This window comes from Lates calcarifer, linkage group LG2 (assembly GCF_001640805.2).
Source record: "Lates calcarifer isolate ASB-BC8 linkage group LG2, TLL_Latcal_v3, whole genome shotgun sequence".
NCBI lineage: Eukaryota > Metazoa > Chordata > Actinopteri > Centropomidae > Lates > Lates calcarifer.
This window is the reverse complement of record NC_066834.1, coordinates 1,464,170-1,484,668: the sequence shown is the minus strand read 5'-3', so window position 1 is coordinate 1,484,668 and position 20,499 is coordinate 1,464,170. Positions and strand designations below refer to the sequence as shown.

At 42.8% G+C, this 20,499-nt stretch overlaps 1 protein-coding gene, 1 long non-coding RNA gene and 1 pseudogene across 23 annotated transcripts in view; 1 reads left to right on the top strand and 2 right to left on the bottom strand.

Annotated features, from left to right (window-relative positions):
- The window catches only part of eif4g2a (eukaryotic translation initiation factor 4, gamma 2a), a 73,221-nt gene that overhangs the window by 24,532 nt on the left and 28,190 nt on the right, over positions 1–20,499 (bottom strand). For 2 of the 22 annotated variants that reach the window (XM_051073533.1, XM_051073547.1), the window contains exons 1-2: positions 9,393–9,539; positions 7,782–7,888 (exon numbers count right to left, since the gene is read on the bottom strand). The exons of 8 other annotated variants lie outside the window; for them this stretch is intronic. The gene's annotated coding sequence lies outside the window, so the exon portion shown is untranslated. Of the gene's footprint in view, positions 1–6,213; positions 6,346–6,430; positions 6,534–6,621; positions 6,747–7,587; positions 7,644–7,781; positions 7,889–9,392; positions 9,540–20,499 lie in introns of those variants that run through there. 12 more of the 22 variants (XM_051073532.1, XM_051073537.1, XM_051073568.1 and 9 more) reach the window with 10 other exon arrangements.
- LOC108873922 (uncharacterized) lies at positions 4–914 on the top strand. The gene is made up of 2 exons (XR_001959583.2): positions 4–126; positions 215–914. It is a non-coding gene; the product is annotated as an uncharacterized LOC108873922 (long non-coding RNA).
- Positions 1,276–5,948, bottom strand: LOC108873921 (eukaryotic translation initiation factor 4 gamma 2-like; annotated as a pseudogene).

Below are 20,499 nucleotides of genomic sequence, written 5' to 3'. Positions count from 1 at the left end.
CTCATCATTTTAGCCCCAGCCTGAGCGTCTGCCACCGTCTCTCAAAGGAAAGATCAAGTCCAAGGCCATCATCTCCTCCTCTGAGTCGTCTTCAGATGAGGATGGACTGAAAATAGCTGAAGACAGGTGAGAAGTCCTCCGAGTCAGAGTTTAAACTGCTGCAAACATTAGTGAATCAGCAGGAAAATAATTTGGTGCTCCTTCTCCTACACAGACACCAGAGAGACAGTGGTTCAGGGTCTGATGACGAGGGCGGCCACAGGAAGCGCATCGCGTCCGACAGCGACTCGGACGGAGGGAGGAACCGCTCGGGCAGCGAGGCCGGCAGCCCCCGGCGCTCCGTGGGATCCGAGGATGACGACTCCGGCAGCGACCGTCCGGTGAAGAAGAGGAGGGTGCAGCGGCAGTCCGACTCGGAGCAGTCGGACAACGAGAGCAAGAGGAGTCGGTCGGGATCGGACGAGGAGTCCCGGCCCGGTTCGCCTGCCGCGCCGTCAGACCGAGGATCGGACAGGGGATCTGAGGCGGGATCGGACAACGAGGGCTCCCCGCGCCGCTCTGACAACGGCTCTGAACCCGAAGGCTCCAACAACGACGATGACGACAGCGATTAAATCTTCCCCACAGACTTGTCTCATGTAAAACTCTCCACGTCTGCGTTTTTATTTCCTACGAAGAGCAGGGATTTCTGTCCATATAATGAGTTAGTCTAGAAGAGTGTAGTTATTTTGGCTCAGTGTTTTATTTCTCACGTCTTAGTGGAAACGTCTTTTCACAGATGCTGTTTTGTTAAAGGTAGATCAGGTGATTTGAGGTGAACTAAAAGGTGTAAACATCTATTTTCTATCTCAGTCAGAGAAGACACTGACTGCGAAATGGGAAGATGCTTCAACAAAATGTCAAATAAAAAAAGAACAGAGTTGTGTAAGATCCTGCTCCTGTGTCATTCTCAGACTGACAGCTTATAGTGATTGTGTTCGCAGCATCATCACTGTTTAGCATCAGCTTTGGTGAAGTGTCACTGTGAATAAGCTGGACTTTAGCAGCAGCCTGAATCATGGTGAGACACGAATCCTCATCATTTACATCAAACATGACCATGACATTAATACATGTATTCATTTCAGTTTGCAAATAATAATTGTTGTCATCGGCCTTTACAAAGGAAATTTAACACGAGCAGTTTGCAGGCAGCAGCTTTCTGAAACTAATGAGCTGTAAAGCTGCTGCTGCAGTGGTTGTGATGCCGCCGTTAAAAATCTTCAGGACAAAGAATTGAACTGTTAAACTTTATTCAAGGTTGATCTGTAGTTGTACACTGGTAAAATGACAGTGACTCCAAAGGTAGGTTAAAGTGTACACATACAGTACATTCTCTGTAATTTCTTGATGAAGATAAAAAGACCATTTAAAAACCTGACAAACATGGTGGTGAACATCTAGCACAGGAAACTAAGCTTTGGCTGTCTCACTGTTGAAACCCGAGACATTCAAGTATAGTCCGAGATACGTTAGAGGTATATCCATATTAAATCGATAAATTAAAAAAAGCCAAGGCCACACAGATTCATTCCTAACAGCACAAAGGTTTCATACATAAAAAAGTTCTCGATTCATTTAAGTAAAGGTGGGTAACTCAAAATCACATTGTGCAAATAAAATAGGCCATTATTGTTGCAGAATCAAACCCAGATTAAGATTTTGATTTGAGACAAAATGGTCTGATTTCACCAGCACAGGAAAACCATTATAAATCAAGGAAAGTGTTTTACTATTGCAACGACTCAAGATGTTGAGCAAAGTGCATCTAAAAACTGATTAACAAATGCAGATAAAACACAGAGGAGAGGCTCTTTGCAGTATGTCGGAGCCTTTCCTCGTTTGTAAACAGTTTAAATAGTTACGGCAGCACTTGGTGACTCCTACCAGATGTAAAAACGGTGATAAAATGGGTCAGGTTTTAGTGCTGGTTCATTTTCCTGCAAAAATACCGCCGACTGTTAAAGAAAACATAACCCAAGATAACTGAAATGTATAAAACATCTGCTGTAGGACATCACAAGAGAGAAAGAAAGAAAAAGCATAAATACAATAAGATGATGGTGATGCTGGCTTGATCTCACAAAGCATTTCATAGTGACGTGGATTGTAACAGTGGTTGGAAAATATAAACAAGAAGAGAGGGAAGGAGGTGGGTCGAGACTGAGGGGAGGACATGTGGAGACAAAAACATTACAAAAGTAAAAAAGAAAGAAATTCATTCATTGCATCCTGATAACACATGGCTTTGGCCTGTTCCTCAGTAATCTTCATCCTCTGACTCCTCTTCCTCTGCGGTCTCCAGCCAGGTCAGCCACTGGTTCACCTGCAACATCAACACAACATCTGCTTTAGAGTGAGCCTCAAACCACAGATGGGCTCTGGAGCAGCTTCAGATAACGAGCACATTTACATGTAGGTCAGTATAATCATCTGTTCTAATCTCATGTGGGACGTTTCAAACTGAAACCACATTACTCAGCTTCTTACAGACCGCCTGTCTTTCTGAACATCTTCACCACTAAATATATGAAGCAAAGAACAATCAGGCCCCGGATGATGTGTTTACACATCACAGTATCTCAGAATATTACTGAGCAAGAAAACACGTAGATCTGCAGTTTACTGTCGGGGTGTAATTCAAATAAACTAAAATAAAATGTAATAATGTACCTGAAATAATGCTTTTCCCTTCCCTGGATACTCCTGGGTGACATCTTCTTTCCATGAGAGGAAGGCTTCTTCTTCAATTATTTCCATGTCATAAAAGTTCACAAAGTAACGCAGCAGCATTCCTAAAAAAGAAAAAAGAGTGAGTGATAAATGTGAAAGCTTCTCTAGCTACGTTTGTTAAATAAAACAGCCATACGCTGCTGTACCGGACTACAGGTGTGCGTACCTTTGGGGAAAGCCTTGGTGTTGCAGTGCACCTGCAGAGCGTACAGAGCTCCGACCTGCAGGTCGATGTGGTCGTGTAGGAATTTCTGCATCACTGGTTTGAAAGACAGCAGCAGCTGCTTTCTCCTCGTCCAGCTGTTCCTTAGTGGGCGCTGCGAGCTGCTCTTCATCGTCGTCAGGGTTGATCTCGTAAGCGATGTACTGCAAGAAACTGGAGAGGACGACAGGACAATGAGTGCACTGTAGGATATCGTTTAGTGTTTGATTAACCAGCCGCGCAGGAAACACTGTCGACTGTACCTGGTCATGAGGATGTTGACGAAGCCTTTGTCAGTGTGGAGTTTAGGCGAGATGTTGTCCTTGATCCACTTGTAGATGGACTGTGGAGACGGGTCGACTTTGATCTGCTTCAGCAGCTCCTTCTCCAGCTTCATCAGCGGGAACAAAAAGCTGAGCCCTTTGCCCTCCAGGATCTCCAGCATCCTGTCCTTGTTCTGGTCAATTTCTACAGCAGGAAGAAAAAGAAAGACATTCGTTCACACATCCATCGCCTCATAACAAAGGTCGTTAAAAACTGAACTTTTCAGGTCCAGACAGAGAGGGTGTGGACGTACCAGGCAGCATCTTCTGCATGTTGACCTTGCTCTGCTGGAACAGGTCAGTCAGCCACTCACGGTCCTTCAGTTTGACCAGCTGCTGCAGGCAGAGCAGGAAGAGTGGGAAATGTGCACCGTTCTCCAGCTGATGGGCCAAATCTGTGATGCTGACCAGGTCGGCGACGATCACATGCGCTGCAAACTGAGCCAGGTAAGACTTCACCAGGGGGACCTCCTCCTCGATCTTGGGACACTGGTCCAGAACACTCAGAAAGGCCTGTTTTAAAAAGCGAGGTATGGTAGTACTGAATAATCTGGTCAACCTGAGGTCTGTATGTTACAGTCTGTTTTAACACAGCACTGACCTGCATCACGTTTTCCGGTGACGAGGCCCTCGGTGCAGAGTGCATGGATCAGGGCGCTCACGTTTTCCTTATCCTCGTCTGAACGATCGAGGGAATGAACCACGATCTTGTTCAGCATCTCAGACAAAAAGTACTTGGGAGGCTTCATCTCCTTCACAGCGTTCACTGCTCGTCGACGTTCTTGTTGTTCAGGTAGTCCGTCAGCAGCGTCTCCTGAAATTAAAGAGGACCAGTCAGACTTAATGTGCTGATCAGACAGAATACTGTGTGGGAGGGAAGTGAAGAGCGGAGCTGTGAGGAACTTACAGTCATTTTACGCAACTCTTCCTTCGTAGGAGGAGCCTTTTTATTGGACTTGGCAGGTTTTTCTTGAATGGGAGGAGGGTTGGTCTTCAAACCGAGCTGTGGAGACTACACAAAGAAAGAGAGGTTGATGTTTCCTGGAACCTCTGAGTATTGAATCAGTTTAATGTATTCGTTTCATGTGTAAAACTTGCCTGTCCCAGAGGGGAACCTTGGGCACTTGAAGGAATCATAGTCATCTGAGGCTGCAGCTTTGGCACTTGTCTTTTGTTCAGGATGAAGGACTGTGCTGGCCTCAGACTGATCTGGAGGGGTGAAGACACGATGTCACAGTATTATTCCACATTTCTTAGAGCCTGAACCAGTCGCAACATAAAAAAAAAAACTCAAGAAGACAAGACAAGGAAACCAGAAGTAAACTTTAAATGAGAGCTGTTGTACCTCATCAGCATTGAGTTTCCCTTTCTTGCCGAATCGTGAAGCCATGTCCTTTGACTGCATCTGCCCTGAGTGATTCTGTTTATGGTTGAAAACCGGTGATTTCTGCCCCTTTAAAAACAGATTTCACAGCATGAGCATAAATCTCGATGACTGCACAGGCTGCTAAAAATAACCTGTATAATTACATCATGGTATGTACCTGGTTTGGTTTTATGAAAGGTTTGTTTCCTGCTTCAAACTGAGGCTGGTGTGAGCCGTTGCCATTTCCAATATGGCCGTTGAAGAGTGGGTTTGTGCGGTGACGGCCCATGGTCGGGGAGTAGTGGTCCTGAATGACTCCTGGACCTGTACCAATGCTGATCCCTTCCCAAAACAAGACAACAAACATTAGACACACGGACAGAGAGGATCGACTCTGGTTGATGTGTCAGCTCGTCGTTCAGGCTGCGACATACCTGGCATCTGCCCAAACATATCAGCCAGCCCCACCGATAGTTTCCCTGTCAAACTTCATCCTCGTTGGCAGGAAGGAGGAGTTGTCCATGAAGAAGTCATTCCTCATTGCATCGGCTGGAGGAGGAATAAAAACACCCAAATCCTGCAAAGACAAACCAGAATCTAAGGCGACGTGTAGACTACAGACGACATCTGTGCACTGATTTTAACGAGCGGTTCAGTAAGTATCAACCAGTCAGACTAACCTTTACTGCATCCTGACGAACTTGTTGATCGTCTTTGGTCCGTTGTCAACGTAAGCCTTGCGAGGCATCCAGTTGTTGTCTCGCAGCTCCACCATGTTCTGCAGCAGGAAACGAATCCTCGCTGGCAGCTCCTTGTTGTTCGTTAAGGATCGCATGCGGCCAAAGTACTGATCCATCAAAGACTGGAGGGAGAATTTATCAGTTATTAAGTGGAACAAACTGGTTTTAAGACAAAACTGTTGGTGGGATGTTTTCCTCATTTACTCACCTTAGCCTTGTCATGATCAAGCTTAGGTCCAACTGTTTTCATTATCTGACAGAGGCATTCCAAATCTTCACCCATGTCCTTGAGTTGGACTCTCTCTTCTTCTCCAAAAGCTTAAAAAGAAATAAGAGACATTCAGTATGATTTAACTGACAATCACCTCTAACTGTGTAAATGTTATTCAACAGAACTTACTGTTTTGATGCACTTATGAAGGATAGATTCGTGGATGAGGTTGAGTTTGCCAAGTTCACCGATGAATTTGATGTTGCCCAGCATCTTGATCTTTGCAATCGCACGTTGCTCCTCCTCCTCAGAGGTGAGTGGGTTGTCATTTTTGTCAAAGACTACAGGGAAAAAAAACAAAAAAAAAAAAAAAAAAAATAAGGAACAACTCATACAAGACGTGATGAAATTTGTGTTTTGTAGCTGTGTCAAATAAACTCACTTACTTTCAACATTTCTGGCGGTTTTCAAACTCATCTTGAAGCTTGGAGATCAGAAGCCTTCTGAAGGTCTGTAAAACACCGCATGTTCAAAACCCACATAAGAAACAGAACATACCTGAAACACGTGAAGTGTTAATCCTCTTTTTAAAAACTTACAGTATTCTGCTTTTGAGTGGCTTGACTTTCTGTTGATGGCTCTTCAAAGTTTGGTGCATCCTCGGCCAGGCGGAGACATAGTTGAGCGTATAACTGGCTGTACTTGGGCTCTTCAAGGGCTTTGTCAACAATCTGAAGGAACAACATAAAAGATGAAGTTTCTGTCTCAACAGGTTACAGGAATAAAAGATGAACACAGTCAAAAGAAGAAACTCACCAGCAAGATGATTCCTTTTAAGACAAGTTTTGAATCGACACCCACATTGAGGAGCTCCAGGCACAGTTTGTCAAACTTCTCAGGAGTCAGCTTATTAAGTATGCTAAAAGAAGAGCAATGGCATTAATCTACCAACATTACATTCAGGTCCAACTTTACGATTTAAATTATGGATGAAAATGGAGACTCACCCTCTCACTTTCCTGAAGATCGCGTCATTTTGCCCTTTCTCGTTGGAGGAGTTGGCATCTCGTCTAGTGCTTCGAGAAGGTACCCATCTCTGAACGCTAGAACCTGGGGTTTTCCCAGGAACTCGCTGCAACGAACACAGAACACAGCCAGCGTTACAATACAGAAACATTTATCAGGAAAACACACCATACATCTCCGGCATCTCGCCCTGATCCACGGTGCGGAGTTACAAAAGGCCCTGTTACGCCTGACAGCACTGTTGTGTGTTCTGATTACCAAACAAATTTCAGTCGCTGCACAGAAGTGACTGTGGAGAAAGAGTTTTTCAGAGAATGTGGTCACATTTCCAGCATGTGACACCATCATCTGCTCTGCTGTTTTGCAATCCTTCAGATGTATTAAACTGTCCTCAATAAGTTTAGCTTTAAATGGTTGGATCTGTTTTCACATCTGTGACAACCACAATTCCTCAGTTACAATTGATTATTAGCTGCTTCAATAACGAATGCAGCCAGTTTTATGTTGTACACTTTTGAACCAGTGACGTGAAGACGTTGCTCTTACATGCTGCTATTCCTCTGATTATTTTATTAATCCTTTGGTCTAAGAATAGGGACTTAAAAATACTGAACATGTCAGTGCCTGAGGCGACGTCACGTGTCTGGATTTGTCTGAACAAAAGTCCAAAACAAAGACGTTCACTTTAGTTTTATAAGAGACAAAGAAGCAGTGAATCCTGTCATCTGAGGAGCTGGAACCTGACAATGTGTTTCACTATTTTTGCTTTAAAAAGAACTCAGCTGATTATCCTCAAAACAGGAAACCACCTTCCTATCAGTGTGGGCAAAGAAGCCATTTATTAGACACCCAGTATCTCCAGATGTGCTGACATAAAATAAGTGGACAGGCTTGTGGATTTTAGAGTTTAAGAGTGTTTAAGGTGAAAGGAAAATTTAGAAAATCACCTGTTGCCGACAGTCTTGGGATAGTGCTGAGGTGCACCCCACCTCCTCCCCCTACACTGTGATACCAAAAAAAAGAAAGAAAAAAAAAAAAACTGTTTTAACTTAACATAAGAAAACGTGAGCCTAACTTTTATTGTGAGCTGTTTGTGAGGATTTTCAGCGAAGAAAATGCAAAGTGTGGTTGTGTTTAATACCTGAAACGAGAAGGACCCCCTGGTGCGACGACACTCTCCACTTTGGCGGCTTGACAAAGAATATCTGAAAAGAATAAAGGTCTGGGAGTGGGGCAGGAAAGAGCGACCTGGAAGTAGAGACAGATATACAGAGACAAATTAGCTGAGAGCGAGTGGCTGTAACATTAAGACAAATATTTGACAGGGTTTCTGCACAGATTACCAAATGAAACCTAGTGGTGATGGCAAGGCCTACAATTTATTATCAAACTGCATTAATTCACTGTCATTATGTCACTCCTTCCCAACTGTATCATTCCCTATTAGAGCATTAATCGATCATTTAACTCGACCTGGACCTGGGTAAGCAGCAGAAAATGGATGGATGGATTAACCTATTTAAACAATAACCCATTTATTTCACATCCACACGAATCTTACCTAAAATCAGAGACCTGGAACAAAAGTAAAGGAGCTTTTCTACAGTTTTTTTTTTTGCCAAAATCACATACAAACACATTTATAAGTAACATTTTAGACCTGAATCTGTTGCAAGGCCCGTTTCTGATGAGCCTGAAATCGAGGCCTTGGAGACCCGCAGATACTGTGATTTGAGGTTTATCAGGCACATGACAATCCCGAGATAATAATATCTTCAATAGCAGGTTTCGGTTTCATGTCTGTTCAATTGAGTTTGACCTAATTGTTGAGCACATGAGCGCCAACACGTGTCCGTACCAGTGAATGTGAAACGGACGGGGTTAGCCTAGCACAGAGCGGTGGAGGAGAAGCGTCGACGTTTGTTTCCAAACCGCTTTGTACTTCTCATTAACACAAGTCTAAACCCAGCCAGGCCTCCTGACCGTACCCTCACATCGAGCAGAAGTACCCGAGCTGAGAGCATATTCCCTAAATCTAACCTCAGACATGGAGGACGCGCTGCTTTACAGGAAACACTGGCCGAGGGGGGAAGCAGATTTCGACATAGTACCTGGATTACATGTGCCCTGGTTGGCTTTCTCCTGATCCAACGTCTGGGGAATTATAACTCAATCCATGCCTCATAATTACGAAATTGTTTCAATTTCACAAACACTTTTACCCATAATTACGCTTTTCCTACGATACACACACACACCTATATAATATACATATATAAATCCTCATAATGTTCAGATCTACAAAATAACAAAACGTCGTTAAAACCTTTTGAAAAACGTATTAATGTCTTCATATAAACCAGAGAAACCGGTGTGAATCCAGATATAAAGAGGACTCTGATGAACACCGAGAAGAAAAACAGCTGATTTTTATGAGGTCTTTGTTCAGACACCGGATGTCCACACAGCGACATCTGGGGGGGGGTTTGCTAAGTAGGCCGCCGGTGAGCTAACGGCTAACGGCTAACAGGCTGTAAACAACCCCCCACAAACCGGGGAAAGCTTTCCCTGAATATGAAACCACCACGGGACGACTTTTTCCATGTCAACGAGTTCAGCTGACGCTAAACTCGAAAATCCAGATTGGTATTTTACACCTTCGTACATGGCAATCAAGCTAAAACGAACTTCCTACCGAACCGGTCGGTTAGCTAACGTTAGCCAGACACGGAAAAACACCGACACAGCTTACCTTTACAAACAGGACGTCAGCGTAGTTGTTGTCTTGGTAAACCAAGAGAAAAAAATATAAAGACGGGATAGAAAAGAGAGCTGAAAAAGTCGCGTTAAACCCGGTGAGGTTTTGTTTTAAAACGGCAGAGACACGACGGCTCAGACTTGGTCGTTACCGGCCCGGCGGAGAAAGAATGCTGACTGTTCGCCTACGTCATGTGAAACGCTTTTTGTATGGCGCCTGTCTCACGCGTCATCATCACGCCCTGCCGACGTCACGAGCCGTAAACAGGACAGGAACATTTCGCAATCCAAACCAAACCTCACTGATCAGTGATCAATAAGAGGAAACTGAGGCTGTACAGACGGTTTAACGCCTCACAGCCGCTCATAACTCAGGCGGGACTTCACTTCTCAGGTGTCCGGGCAGAAGCTGGTTCTCTAGAGCTGAAATAATAAGATAACTGACTGATAACTCGACTGAAAGAAGATATATTGACAACAATTCTGATCAGTTATTAACACCGACATATCAAATGTACATATTTGGTAGTTTTATCAGTTTTGGGTGTAAACTCAACATTTTAGACAACAAAAGTTAACATAGATACAGGAAATAATGATAATTATTAATATTTTTCTGAACAATTAATCAGTTATTAAAGAAAATAACACACAGAAAAAATAGTTCAAAGTCTAAATTTTGACTCATTGAGTCAGTATTATGGATGATAAGTCAAAACTTTGACTCATAATCTAATAAATGTGACTTTTCATCTCATAATTTCAGTTAAAACTGCAGTATCTCATACCTGTGCCTTATTACTTGATAAAGTTGAGTTGGTATTTTGCAGGAATTTGTCCTTCTAAGGTATTTTTCTTTTATTATTAAGTCTCCCTGTAGTATCAGGCCGTGTCTCTCCACAGGTCTCTTACTATAAGCATTGGTTCATTTCTTTATTTCGAGCAGCTGATCCGGACGTCGTCCACCTGCCTGATGTGGTAAGTGTTCCATAGATGTACACAACATGACTTAGGCTGATGTGATTCCTTGTTTAGGATTAGGGACTCAGAAAGCTTCAGTAAAAACCTCTGCCTCAGGGTTTCCTTACAGGTTTGTCATCATCTTCACTTTTATTCTCATGATTTTTAGAAAACACTGAGAGTCAGTCAAGCAAAACATTTTCATCATTTCTTTCCTTTTCCCAGTGAAAATGATCCTCCACCAGAACAGCACAAGATTGACAGGACTGTAAATTCACTTGTGAAACTTTATTGATCCTCTCAGGGAGACTCGGTGCTCTCGCCTTCCTCTGCAGCGATGTCCGAGCGCAGGGTTAGCCACAGGGCATCGACTCAGGAGCCGGCAGGGATTCAGTGTTTTTCCTCGAGGATTGACAGCTGTTGACACAGGACTCAAACCTTCCAGCCAGCGCTCAGCTGGGGTGGAGTTTTCATACAGTACAGCCACCAACCCTCCAGTTTCTGCCACAGATATGAACAGTCCCCAGAGGATACCTAATTACTTCGGTGACTACCTGACCTTTCAAAACTAATGGAAAAATTTCCATAAAATCTGCAACAGATATTCATGGACCCCTGAGGATGAATCCTGATTTTCAGAATGATCACCTGACATTTCCCTCTGCTCCACCATTAGGACAAAATGTCTGTCTCTGTGTCAGAGCAGGTTTTCAGGCTCTGTGTTCATCTCATGGCTGTTCATGACCTCTTTTATTTACACTGGAGTCAGAGCTGAGGGTGTAACAGTTTCAGAAGAAGTTCCTGTGTACTGTTTTGAGAACATTACACCCGTATTACTGTTCTCTTGACTTGTCGGGATGAGTCACTTCCTCCATCTGCTGGTAAATGACTGCAGGGTGAGACCGGAGTGGTGACGCCTCCCTGTGGCTCAGGTTACACGGTGCCGCCCCATCTGAGATAAGGCCATGAGATGAAAATAATCCAGATAAAATGCTGATTTATTACAGGAACTCATGGACTTTTACTGCGTCTCTGAGTAGGTGAAGAGCAAAGATATTAAAACTGTGGAGTCAGCACTTTTCCCCAGACCTGTTGAGACACGGTCAGACCTGTACATCCAGACTGTCTGGGAGTTTTCGCGTTTGGTGGTGAGATACAACCCACGACTCTCATGTGAAATACACAATGACAACTCTTCCTCATAATTAACCTTTCAAAAAAAAACATCGACTCGTGATATAAAGAGTCATGTTCCCCTCTCAGGCCTAAAACTTCACACTAACAAACATCTCTACACATGATCCACATGTTGATGAAGATGCAGCTGAAAGCTCTGACAGAGTAAGAGGACCTTGAGTTGAATTACTTACAGAAATCTGATGAATATAGCAGACTAACAGCTGAACACAATAACACACAGCGACGGAGGAAGCCTGTTTATTCAGTGATATTATCTCATCACTGAGTGAGGATTAAAAGGTTACTCCCTGCAGGTATTCTTATTGACACATACTGATATACCTAATCCCATCCCTCTCAAAGATGTTTGTTTCCTGATGTTTACTTTATCATTTTTCCCCGTTAGTCGAGGGAGCATTAGACTTTCTTTTTCTATGCTTGCACTCGTTTGCTGCTTCACCCCTGAGGGCATCAATCATTCATCAAAAAGCAAAATGAAGCCAGTTGTCTGACAGTAAACACTCCACTCCAAGTTAATTAAGCCCAGTGAGCCAATAAAGTCAGCAAAGGCTAGCTCTGCACTTGAACAAAAACAGTCCAGTTTCAGTCAGAGCTCGGTTATGACTGCGGCGGTTTGCTTTGTTTCTCTTTGATGTGGGCTGTTTGAACCTCGTCTGGACCTTCAGCATCGAGCAGAGAGAGGATTTTCTTGACACCTTACAATCACACTTATGCATAAGAGCTCAAAGTGAATCGGTACTGTACTTTAATGTCATTTAAAAGCCAGTTTTAACACTTTACACTTGATGAATTCATGCAGGGAGGTTTGCAACACCAGCTCCAGTTATAAGAACAATGCCTTAAATTCAATTCAGGGTTATTTCAAAAATGTAACTTGCAAGTGTTTGGGTTGCAAGGGAAACTAATAAGATGCCTGGAGACTCATTTTATAAAGATGTGTTGAAGTTCATTCTTGAAAATCTTGACCTTGGAAACAACAGCTGACAGTCTCAACTCAGACGTACAGTAGACTGCAAAGTAGGCAGTTTCAGTGTTTACTCAGATCCTGAGTGGAGGTTGTGGGGAGATGTTTTTGCTTGTTGTTGTTTCCAAAGTCAAGAACGATCTTTCACTTTCAATCGTTTTCCCAACTTGACATTGAACGTCTCAGTGATTTTTTATTCACTTTTTTTTTTACGCATGAATGAAAGATTAAAACCTGAACATGTTTGAATTCATGAGCGGCCGACAGTGACACCTCAAAGGGACTGAATGTGGCGTTCAAATGCCCTTGAGTGAAACATCCCTTCAACATGTCACTCTCATTTGACTGGACTTGAACAAAACAGATCCGCCCCATTGTGTCATTAAAGCTCAGACTGTGCCGTGACATCCACCGAACTGATTCCAGAGACAGGCTTGTGAGAAGTCGTAGATCTGCTGAGAGGCACACTATAATAATTCTACTTTAAAGGAGCATTTATTGTCTAAAGGAGCCTGATAGACTGCACAATTAAGACACTATAAACTGTGGAAGAACCCAGGGATAGGGAAGTTACATAAAGGCTGCTGATTACGGAGTACACCACGACCCAAGGAGAGCAATGACAGAAATACAAAATGACTGTGTTCCTTGCCAGAGGGACGTCAATAAGTTCAGCAAGTGATAAAACTGTGGCCTTTGTAATCGGCCTGAAGGAGAAAAAGTATGAGGATAAGTCTGGAGCCTCCAAAAAAAGACAGAGGACTTTGATGAAATAAAAACGAACTCTTCAGATGTGAGACAGAGCGCTCTGCTGAGTGGGAGCATGTTGCAGCATCCATCTTGCTCCAGCTTTATCTTCAAGCATCGTGGTACGAGTGTTATGCTGCGGGGAGGCTTTTCGTTAGCAGGGACTGAACGCTTTATCTGGATAGAGGGAACATGAATGGAGCAGCAGAGCCTCCCTCAGTGTGCCATGGATGTTAAAGTGGGGTGATGTAACAGTGAACAGAAAGATATGAAAACCCTCCCAAAGCCTCCACTAAAACACTGTGAAACGCAGAGAGAATTCACTGAGTTTAATACTTCTGAAGCTCCATTATATGTTTTCCACGGGTTTGTGAGTTGTTGAGTGAAAGGAAGAAGTTAAACAATATCACAAAATGCACATTAGAAATGTAATTTCAGCACAGAAGAATAGAAACCAGTGTGTGACCCTAATTAAAGATCATAAAATTCACAGTATATTTCCATTTTTCAAGCCTGGGCAAAGAAAAAATGACAGCCCTTTTATACAGGAATGAAGGAGCTGAATAAATGACTCATGAAAACTGAGAACTAGTTTAGTTTTTTGAATGCTGAAACCAGCAGATGGCGCTGCAGTGCTTCCTGCAACTTTTTCTACTGTCAAAGTCAAAGGCAAAGTCACGATTTGTGCTCACAGCACTGAATGTAAAGGTCAGAGTGAGACACACACAGAGAGCTTTAAGTCTGTTTGTGGTGGTCAGATAGGTGTGGAAACAGTCTGTGGGGTGTATGGTGAGAATGCAGGATTCACAGGTGTAACCGGTTTCATTAACGCCGACTCAGCTTCAGTCGCACACCTGAATTAAATGTTGTCGTTACTGTCTTTGTTAGTTAGACCTGTCTCAGGGGAAATGTTCTGCTGTGAGACAGAGCTACAGTTTGTGTCTGCTGTCACTGTTCACAGTTAATGGTTTGATGATTATTTTGTTTTTTATTATTTCACCGTCCAATTTGGAATTACAACATTTATAAATAAAAAATGCTGCAGGGTGTAACTAACATTTGTACATATGAACTGTACAATACAAGATGTTCTAAATGTGACAATTGTAACCATGAATAAATTGTTCTAATGTGGCCGTCAACTATAATTCAGGCCGGCCACAATAATGGATTTCCTTTTTTGGAGCAGCTTAGTTTTGTTTCATTGCTTCTGGGTCTTTAATGCTGTGAAATTGATTGAGAGAGACCCAGAAGAACACACACATACGCAAACAGACACATCTGTGAATGTCTGAGTCTCACACTAAAAATCCATCTGTAAAAAACAAACAGCAAAAAAACAAGTGTGTCCAGCTGCTTGTAGAGTTATATTTCCCTGCCTTTTGTTTTAGCTGTTAGTCTAACACAATGTGCTCATATGAGTATGAACCCTTCAGGAGTATCGTACCTCCAGGGCAGTGGTGAATGGGTCAACAAGTTTAGAAATCATCCATTAAGGAATCTGGACAGCAGGAGAAAAAAAATCCTCTTTGGAATGCAAATTTAATTGACTGAACTCTCGGCATACAGAACATGAATCACATTAAGAACAACCATAGCTGGGCTGAATTATTCATACACACTGGCCTATTGAATCCCCTCCCCAGGCAACACCCACCCCCTATAGCACAGTAAATGTTGTGGTAAAAACTTATAGCGCTCCCCTGACTTGCTGCTGCCGCCTCTCACTCATCACATGAGGGTATCCACGCTCGCCGTCTAATTGGCTCTTATTTATTGCTGATGGAGAGGCTCATACGTGGCAGATATCAGAGCACATGAACATACAGAACTGCCCAAACCTGCCTGTGCTGATAGTGTGTTTGATATTCTGAGCACACGCTGCGTGAATATGCTGAGGTAGAGCAATGGTGGCTGTCCTGTGAGCCAAATTGTGTTGGGCTTGAGGGACCGTCTGAGTCATCAGTGACAAACCCTGTGTCTGATTCCAGCTTCGCTTACACTCAGACTGGGCTCCACCTGGGGGCCTGATGATATTAGCATGAGATTTGCTGGAGAAGAGAGCGCTCCCTGGGGGGAAGTTAAAGTGTTTTCTCTGTAATAAGCCAAAAGTGGAAAAGAGACCAAATACCGAACATCCAATTTTGTGCGACGCTAAAGCAGTTTTGTATCATGAAAAATATTCTTTTTTTAAATCAGTGATCCAGATCCAAGTGCATACTGTGCAATTTAAGTGTGTCTATTTTTTCTTTGATGGTTTAAGATGAATATCTCAACAGCTATTCTTTGGACTGCAGTGAGATCGGTGCATTACGATGCTGTGAAGACAGTGGAGATGGTTACAGACTGCAGGAGGAACACAGCCCCACCCACACCTATCATCCTGTGGGAACCATCATCAGCCAGGACCTCAAGTGGAAGCTGAACATCAGCTCCCTCCCCATGAAGGCCCAGCAGAGGATGGACTTCCAGTGATGGTGCATTTCTACACCTCCATCACCATCTGGTTCACTGCTGCCACTGCCAAGGACAAAGGCAGACTGCAGCATGTTTTTTACTCTTATTACTTTAGTTTAGTTTATTATCACTGTTACTGAGACAAACTCCTGGTATGTGTGACTCTGATTTCCCAGAGAGCCGGTGTCAGAGCTCCTGAGAGTCCAGGTCGTGCTGAGTAGGATGGACACCAGCTGTCATGTGCACTCTCCCTGTGACCTTGTTTGGGACCGTGTCCTCACCCATCGAGACATCTTGCAGCCAGAAGGTGGCCGAGTGCTCGTTCCCAAAATAACCTAGCCGACTAATCCAGGTGACAATGCACTGTATAAAAGCCCAGAGGCATCATTGTGAGACAGACAATTTCCTAGAAAAATAGAGGAGGTGCTTCTTCTCCTGTACGGACCCAGTCAGTGTAATGTACTGTCTGCCTTGGGTGAAGTCTGCTGGCATCATTCTGTAAGGACAAAGAGCTAATGCACTGGGCAGCAGAAAAACATCTTCCCTCAACATCCAAACAAGTAATAAAGTCATTTATCAACATCAGTCTGTGGCAGCAGCACTGGAGCTCAATGCTGTGGTCTGAGTGGAGAGAAAAGGCAGCCAATAGAGGTTTATTAGCTTCTCAATGAGAGCTTATTGCTGCTTTCATATCAGAGGAATGACACAGCTATTAACAGTCTTAAAATACAATATGTTTTTATGGCACTATTTAATGTGGCCAGCTGCTTTTAGTCACAAGTAATTACACAGGACAAAATGTTGTTTAATAGAAATGTGATTGTAGTCAGCCTTCGGGTCTGCACAAACATATTTAGCAGCTGGATGACTTATTGTGGCACATAACATCCTAAATATCAGGTATCATGTCTCAAAGTTTAACACTCAAAAAGAGACAGAGGCTTTCTCATGTCATGTCTGTGTTGCTGCTCTGTGCGCCGCATGTCAGGAATCATTACTGTTTTTAAATGAACTGGTTCCATAGGAGTCCAGTGAATAACATATTGTGCATTCAGAGCATGAAATAGTAATAAGAGTGAATAAATTTTACAATATCACGGAATAACATGCAGAAAAAAATTCACACGTCTGAAAATTTTCTATGAACTCTTAATGAAAAAAAAAAATAGCTCGGAGCTGAGTCATTTCATCACTTACATCCTTGAAAAGCCCGAGCTTAACTCTGCTGAATAAATAAATGAATGAATGAATCAAAATACTTACAGCGTTTTATTCAGATGTTACCTTGAGGGGAGTAAATATGGAGAACATGTAGAAGCATATAGACTTTGGTGATTCATATTTCTGCCTCTCTGTGACTTTCTGTTGAGTTTCTGTTCATCAGCAGATTTTAAAATGCTGGAAATAAGCAGCTAAACTCAGAGTATGAGCAGGAACTGTTCCCACTTTTATCCTCTGGGTGGAGACGTGGTGCACAACAGGTGACGCAGCTGGATACAATAGCTGCTTTAATCATATAAATATTGATTAGATGCATTGGCATTCCTTCTGTCTTGCTTGGACCGACCACTCAGCATTAACTAATAAACTGAACCAGGCAGAAGTTTCAGAGAAAGCGCTGAGACCATCACTCAATCACCCCCTCCCCCTTTCCTCCGCTGGACGGCGTTTTCACCAAATTGCTGAATATTCATTGTCCATACAGTGTGTACACTGGAGTCATCAATATTGCTGAAGTCCTGGATTTTGACTACATTTCGCACCATTTCTCTTTCAGACCACGTACTGTTAAAACTGTACAGTAGCTGCTTCATAATGCTGCTAATTGTACATCACGTCAACATGTATTTATGTTAATCTGCATCAAATTATGGAAATTATGTTCATCCTCTAAGAACATAGGCACATATAATCATATAATGTATTAAATATCTCAAAGGATTTTCACTGAGATTCTGATTATGGGATTTATTATAGTTTAAAGGAGTTTTTCCTGTGAATTAAAGGAGGACTAGATTAGTTAAAGAACTTCTCTTTCCTCCCATCACCCATCCAGCTTCTCTGTGCAGGTTGAGGTGTATTGGCACTGATAGCTAACTCCCACATGGTACAGGCTTTAGTTTTGTTCCTGGAGCGCGTTACACGTGTTGACAGATGTCTCCCAGCATAGGCTCAGTCAGGGATAGATCCCAGCAGAGTGGAGTGACAAGGTGAGGACTCAGCTGAGCAGCTGGGAGACAAACTCCATTCAGGCTGAGGTAATATGACCAGGCCTGAGACCGTCTGCTCAGCGGGGAGAGCTGAGCCGTGCTCCTGTCTGCCTGCCTATCTCTTTATCTGTCTGTCTGTCAGTCTGTCCGTCCTGGTACTCACATCTGCTCTGGGAGGCACCAGAGTCCTGTCTGCAGTTTCAGTCTGTCAGCATGGATCAGAGTCATTGGAGCCCAGGCCTGAAATCTACCTGCAGCCTCAGTGATTTACGCAGCCCACCTTCAGAGTCAGAAACATAGGAGAGCCCTGCCTCCCAGTCTGCCATACTGCCACAGCCCTGGAGCAAGTAATACCCCTTCACTGACGGCAACCATCAGGTCCCACATACGTTCTGTGAATTGAAAACCAAATATTCTTTAATCGCGATGCACAGACACATCATCGACTGTAGTTGATTTTCTGGCCTCGGCTGGACAGTAAAGTTCAACATGAGCTCCTGTTAGCGACCATAGATGTTAGCGATAACATGTGATCTCTGAACTTTGGTCACGGCGGAGTCTTACAGAACAATAATGGTTCATTACATTAGGACTTTCAGATCGTGATCGAATCAAATCGTGAGCACAGCACTAGTAACAATATACCTACTGCAGCTGTCAGTGTTTATCCATTACTTTTATTTAACTAGTATTTCAACTTTTATCGATTTCAGAAGTTATTTATATTATCCTATATATATATATATGTTGTCTCCATGCTTTTAGCTAATGGTTTAGTTTATTACTTTTAGCCAGATGTTTCAGCAGCTCATTCACCAACTACAGCTAAATATTCCTATTTACCTTTACTTTTAGTTAACGACAACTATTTATTCGTTATGTTACGTTGTTATTTCATCCATCACCTTTACTGTTAGTTAGCTAAATTAGCTAAGTGTTGAGTGGCCCTTTGGAGCGAACAACACTCCACCATTGACCCAAATCAGCCACAGAAAACACCTTAAAACCAGCCAAACCCATGGCATTTATTAACAAAAACATATCAAAACAACCAAGACTAAATCAAGACAAGAAAAGACAAAGTCAGAGGAACAAACAAGCTGAGAGGCAGCATGTCCAGCAGTCCCACAGCAGAAGCATCTGCCCTCTGAAGGACTTCACTGACGCCAGGTGCAGCTCATTGACAGCTCATCAGGAACCAAAGGTGGGAGCACCATGAAACATGCAGCCGTAACACCTGCAGAGGTCAAGGGTAAAAGTATATGTAGGAAACATATCAAAACATACATAAAACATGTAGGACCTTCCAGCTTCATATGAAATGATTTTCTGTCATCACTAAGTGCACAATCAAGGCCCGGCTTGTTAGGTTGGCACATAGGCAATAATCAATATCAGAGATTCAAGGAGACTCCGGCAATCAATTCCTTCTGAAGCTCAGAAGATCAGGGGCTCCTTTAGTCTCCTCATGCTCAGTCAGTATCATGCAAAGAGGCTGAAACTTAATCATGCAGAGTGTAGAGTCGACATGAGTCAACATCAAACGCTATTTAGATTCAAGAAACAGACGTCAGGGAGACAAGTGAGTTTAGGATTTATGTTGGACTGGACAGTTTTGATTGATCACAGTTAATTTCAGCAGCTATTGTACATCTGAGGAGAATTACACTCATTGTAATCTCAGAACCTGAAGGTAATGGATGGCCATTATTACCTGGAAGAAATTGCATTTTAGACAATCTGCCTGTGTCTAACAGGAGTCAGTGATGGAATTATGAGTGAAAGAAATAAAGAAATAAAGCTCTGTGTTGCCAGTGAATGACTATGACTATAAAAACACTGTGGAATATTTTGCACAAAATATTTACTGTTAAACTTATTTTTCTCTCCAGATATGATGTGATCTTCTGCTCTCTGACATCTCACATCATTAAATCTCACTGTTAATGTATTTAATAATTCAAGGGATGAGCCGTTACATTAAAAACATCTCATTTAGTGAGATATAATCTAAGAGCACCTGATAAAACAGCTGCAGTTATAGTGAGTAAGAAATGAATGCAGGAAGACGGATGCCATGATGGTGTCACACAACACGCAGCATCCTTTAGATCACTGCCATTACTGCACATTGTCCTCACAATGACACTATGTGTCGGCAAGATTCTGTGTCACTTTCAATAGCTATCAAGTAAATGCTGTGGACTCTGCCTTACTCATCCCTTTGAGTTCAGTTAGCACAACACACAGTTTGACAGCATGTGAAGCTGTTCCGGGCGCTGTGTTACGCTGTCGGTGTGGTATGGCACTGACTTGTCATATCACTTGTGGTCTGATTTTGTGGATGTTCTATGCCTGCAGATATCCAAGCAAATGTGGCAGGGAGAAAAAGAAAGGCTGCTGTCTGTACTTTTATTTATTAATTTATTTATTTATTTTTGGAAGGAAGCCCTGTAATGTAACAGCAAGTTGTGAGCAATAAAAACTAAATGTTACGTGACGAGTACAGACCATTGCCTGTAGCTCTTGATAAATACCCAAAGTACATGAGTGCCATAACCAGA